The following is a 6,000-nucleotide window of genomic DNA, read 5'->3' on the forward strand; positions in this document are numbered from 1 at the left end:
TAATAAAAGCTGCTCACGCGGTTGTAAAGCAACTTTTATTTTCGGTGATTCACTTTCAGTGATTTCACTTTAACAATACTATAACATAAAAAAGTACATTCTTATTTTTTTGATCAAATTTTCACACACTGTAAAGCAGCATTATTTGTTTGGCAGAGTAGACTTCACAATTCTAATTCATTTTAACTCTGCAAAGGGAAAACTGTGCAGGATTATTAATTTTAGAAATAGTTAAAAATAAATGAAAAAATTATGAAAGCATTTAAGTTTGATCTATAAATAGGATTTAATTATTTATTTAATTACAATTTTAATTATTAATAATTTATGCATATATCTGGATTACAATTATATAGAAATTTAATGTATCTAAAAAGTTAATATAAACAGGTGGGGGGCCTCTCCTAAAGGTCCCACCTTATCGTGGTGGAGAGCTTTATCGCTTCCAATTCTTAAATAATGTAACAGAATACTTTTTATCTACTTTTAATTATGCTCTTTGAATTTCTGCACACATTTAAGAAATGAAAGCTAACCAAGAGGACCTATTAGCTTCTAGCTTTTCACCCCCATCAGTAGATACATTTGAAAAGCAACAGCCCACACGATTATATCCGCAAAACAGAGTGCTTTCTGATATTGCATCAATAAAGCCAAAGCTAAATAAATTAATACAAAAGTGTAAGGAGCACTCAAAAAAATTTTTTAAAAATAACAACAAATGAAATAGATCACAAAAAGTACAACTAAGTAAAAATAACATGTAAAAACAGATAATAAAATAAAATAAAAAGAAAAAACATTAAAAAGGGGGGACTATAAAGCGAGCAGCAAAATCAGTTCAACTTACATGGACGGATTTTTTTCAAGAATGATTTAAAAATGTTTTCGCAGAAAGATTGCCAGATTACAAAAGCAATTTAGTTTGTCAAAAATTCTACATTTTTCAAAACATCTAATAGACAAAGTTTTATATATATATATATATATATATATATATATATATATATATATATATATATATATATATATATATGTATATATATACACACAAATAATAAATTAATATTAAGAGAAACTAAAAATGGGGAATCCAATAGTCGTTATCAAGACACATCTATTGGTATAAATGCGATATTTCTGAATAAAGAATAATTATCCTAAGAAAAAAAAATTTCTTTATATGCCTTCTTTATATACTAAAAATTATGCTTTAAAAGTCATATATATATATAAATACAAGAAAACACGAAGAAAGTTAAGAAAAACAATAAGTTTCATTTATTGCGCTTAAGCTGCAAGTAAACAGAACTCATTAGATAAGTTCATAACGAAGAATAAAACAAAGAAAAATAATAGACAAATGAAAAAGGGGGGGGGGAAATAATAAGTAAAAAATAACAAACAACAGTTTATTAAAAATAATAATAAATAAATAAAAAAATTTAGAAAAAAAAATCATGAAATGTTAATTAAAAAACCGGAAGAAAAAAAAAGGATATAATCTTTTCTTCAGCCCACACGATTATATCCGCAAAACAGAGTGCTTTCTGATATTGTATCAATAAAGCCAAAGCTAAATAAATTAATACAATAGTGTGAGGAGCACTCAAAAATTTTTTTTATAAATAACAACAAATGAAATAGATCACAAAAAGTACAAATAAGTAAAAATAACATGCAAAAACAGATAATAAAATAAAATAAAAAGAAAAAACATTAAAAAGGGGGGACTATAAAGCGAGCAGCAAAATCAGTTCAACTTACATGGACGGATATTTTTCAAGAATGATTTAAAAATGTTTTCGCAGAAAGATTGCCAGATTACAAAATATGAAAACAAAAGATGAAAACAAAAGCGCAAATTGAGTGTAACAAGAGGGTTTTAAAGTGTCGTTCTTACTGCACTGTTGAAGTGATTTGTTATTCTGAGTTTTGATTTGTTAGTTACCAAGGATGAGCCCGAAATGGATGTGCGCAAGGTAATATTACACTGGATAATTTTAAAAATTGATCATAAATAGTTTTAGAAGATAGATGTTTATTTAAGAAAAAGTATAAAATAGAAAAGAGAAACATAAATTGCCTGTTTTGCAGATAATTTTAGCCGCGGATTTGCACGATATGGATTAGCACATAGAAAAATTATTTAAATTATCAAAGAAAAAATTCTTTCAATAGATAATTTTGACACGGATTTGCCCGAAATGGATTTGAACATGGAAAAAGTAACAAAGAAAAAAACCCTAGTAGATAATTTTAGCCACGGATTTGCCCGAAATGGATTTGCACATGGAAAATTGTATAAATTAATAAAGAAATTTTTAGCAAACAATTTTATCCACGGATTTGCCTGAAATGGATTTGCACATGGAAAAACTGTGTAGATTAACAAAGAAAATTATTTAGTAAAGGAATTTTTAGTAAATAATTCTAACCACGGATTTGCCCGAAATGGATTTGCACATGGAAAAATTATACAAATTAACAAAGAAATAATTTTGTCAATGGATTTACCTGAAATGGATTTGCACATGAGAAAATCATAAAAATTAACAAAAAAATATTTAATAAATATATCCACCAAAATATACGATTAATTCAATGATTTTATATAAAATTTTATTACATTAGTTGGGTATCCATTGTTTTTTATCAGATTTTGAAAGAGTTTATCGATTTGTTTTTTGGATAAATAAATATTACTACATATTCTTTTAATTCTGTTCATTTCATTAAAAGTGGTATTTAATTAGATGCTCCTAGAAACATTAGAATTCCAAGTAACTAGTTTATTAATATTAAAATCATTTCTTTTATCGTATAAATCAACAAAGCAGATATTTTCAACTTTCATAATACCCAAATTCAAAAAATTGAAATTAATGTTATCATCATGATTACGAAGTAAGATTAATTCCTCAGGGTATATATCACTCAATAAAACAGTAAAATCTAGGAAATTAAAGATAATTAAGTCATCAATATATCTAAAAACAAATTTAATACTAAGAGTAAAAATTTTTTCATAATAATGCAAAAATAAGTTAGCTAAGAGAGATGAATAATTAGATCCCTGTGGTATTCCATTAATTTGAAGAAAAATATCCCTTCCTTTGTAAAGATAATTATTAAAAAGACAAAGATTAATCAGAATTTCCCAATAATCAAAATCGCAACAAAGGATATTTTTAAAATCATGGTAATAATTCAAAAGGTCATCTTTTAGTTTAGAAAGGGGAATGCTATTGAAAAGATCCTGGAAATCAAAAGTCGCAATAGAATTAATTTTATTATGTTTAATGAAATCTAAAATCGGTTGATTATTAGTGACAATCCAAGAGAAACCTTCTTTAGTAATATAGTTAATAATCTTATTTAAGTAGTTAGAGAAAAGGGTGCCAGGTTTAGTTAAATAAGTATTAGACCCACATGTGATAGTTCTAAATTTTACTGGAATTTTATGAAATTTAGGACTGATAATTAAGTAAGGAAATTGTATATTGCTAATTTTAATTTTTAATCTCTTGTAAAAAGCTAAAATTTTTTTAATGACAATATTATTATTGAAATTACTAAGTTCAAAATTTTTACTATTTTTTAATTCCGTATTTAAAAGTTCAGCATAGAATTTTTTACAGAATATAGCATAATTATTGTTAGCTTTGTCTATGGGAGTAATTACAAAATTTTTTTGAAGTTGCTTAATTGATTGAACAATATTAGAAAAATTTGTTGAATTGTTATACTTATTTAAATTATCCTTATTATTGAAAACAAAGTTTTTAAAGTAATAATAAACTCCCCATTTCCATTCTGTTAGCATACCTAAAGGTAAAGAGAATCTATTTGATATCTTTAAACAAAAACTATTGAGATCATTAAGAAAGTATTTTAGAATCTTATTGATTGATATACGGTAAATGGGTCTAAACTTTGTGCCTTTTATCATTAAGTTCCAAGTTTTCTATAATATTTAAATTACCAGTAATAATATGTTTATGATGTTTATCAACAAAATCAAAATATTTATCCTCCTCACAGTGACATTCATAATCGGATATATTATTACGGGAGTTTATTATTACTTTAAAAACTTTGTTTTCAATAATAAGGATAATTTAAATAAGTATAACAATTCAACAAATTTTTCTAATATTGTTCAATCAATTAAGCAACTTCAAAAAAATTTTGTAATTACTCCCATAGACAAAGCTAACAATAATTATGCTATATTCTGTAAAAAATTCTATGCTGAACTTTTAAATACGGAATTAAAAAATAGTAAAAATTTTGAACTTAGTAATTTCAATAATAATATTGTCATTAAAAAAATTTTAGCTTTTTACAAGAGATTAAAAATTAAAATTAGCAATATACAATTTCCTTACTTAATTATCAGTCCTAAATTTCATAAAATTCCAGTAAAATTTAGAACTATCACATGTGGGTCTAATACTTATTTAACTAAACCTGGCACCCTTTTCTCTAACTACTTAAATAAGATTATTAACTATATTACTAAAGAAGGTTTCTCTTGGATTGTCACTAATAATCAACCGATTTTAGATTTCATTAAACATAATAAAATTAATTCTATTGCGACTTTTGATTTCCAGGATCTTTTCAATAGCATTCCCCTTTCTAAACTAAAAGATGACCTTTTGAATTATTACCATGATTTTAAAAATATCCTTTGTTGCGATTTTGATTATTGGGAAATTCTGATTAATCTTTGTCTTTTTAATAATTATCTTTACAAAGGAAGGGATATTTTTCTTCAAATTAATGGAATACCACAGGGATCTAATTATTCATCTCTCTTAGCTAACTTATTTTTGCATTATTATGAAAAAAATTTTACTCTTAGTATTAAATTTGTTTTTAGATATATTGATGACTTAATTATCTTTAATTTCCTAGATTTTACTGTTTTATTGAGTGATATATACCCTGAGGAATTAATCTTACTTCGTAATCATGATGATAACATTAATTTCAATTTTTTGGATTTGGGTATTATGAAAGTTGAAAATATCTGCTTTGTTGATTTAAACGATAAAAGAAATGATTTTAATATTAATAAACTAGTTACTTGGAATTCTAATGTTTCTAGGAGCATCTATTTAAATACCACTTTTAATGAAATGAACAGAATTAAAAGAATATGTAGTAATATTTATTTATCCAAAAAACAAATCGATAAACTCTTTCAAAATCTGATAAAAAACAATGGATACCCCACTAATGTAATAAAATTTTATATAAAATCATTGAATTAATCGTATATTTTGGTGGATATATTTATTAAACATTTTTTAGTTAATTTTTATGATTTTCCCATGTGCAAATCCATTTCGGGCAAATCCGTGGTTAGAATTATTTACTAAAAATTCCTTTACTAAATAATTTTCTTTGCTAATCTATACAGTTTTTCTATGTGCAAATCCATTTCGGGCAAATCCGTGGATAAAATTGTTTGCTAAAAATTTCTTTATTAATTTATACAATTTTCCATGTGCAAATCCATTTCGGGCAAATCCGTGGCTAAAATTATCTACTAGGGTTTTTTCTTTGTTAATTTTTCCATGTGCAAATCCATTTCGGGCAAATCCGTGTCAAAATTATCTATTGAAAGAATTTTTTCTTTGATAATTTAAATAATTTTTCTATGTGCTAATCCGTATCGTGCAAATCCGCGGCTAAAATTATCTGCAAAACAGGTAATTTATGTTTCTCTTTTCTATTTTATACTTTTTCTTAAATAAACATCTATCTTCTAAAACTATTTATGATCAATTTTTAAAATTATCCAGTGTAATATTACCTTGCGCACATCCATTTCGGGCTCATCCTTGGTAACTAACAAATCAAAACTCAGAATAACAAATCACTTCAACAGTGCAGTAAGAACGACACTTTAAAACCCTCTTGTTACACTCAATTTGCGCTTTTGTTTTCATATTTTGTAATCTGGCAATCTTTCTGCGAAAACATTTT

The sequence above is a fragment of the Parasteatoda tepidariorum genome, chromosome 9 (genome assembly GCF_982258835.1).
Source record: "Parasteatoda tepidariorum strain Cologne lab strain chromosome 9, Ptep-v5.0, whole genome shotgun sequence".
Taxonomy (NCBI): Eukaryota; Metazoa; Arthropoda; class Arachnida; order Araneae; family Theridiidae; genus Parasteatoda; species Parasteatoda tepidariorum.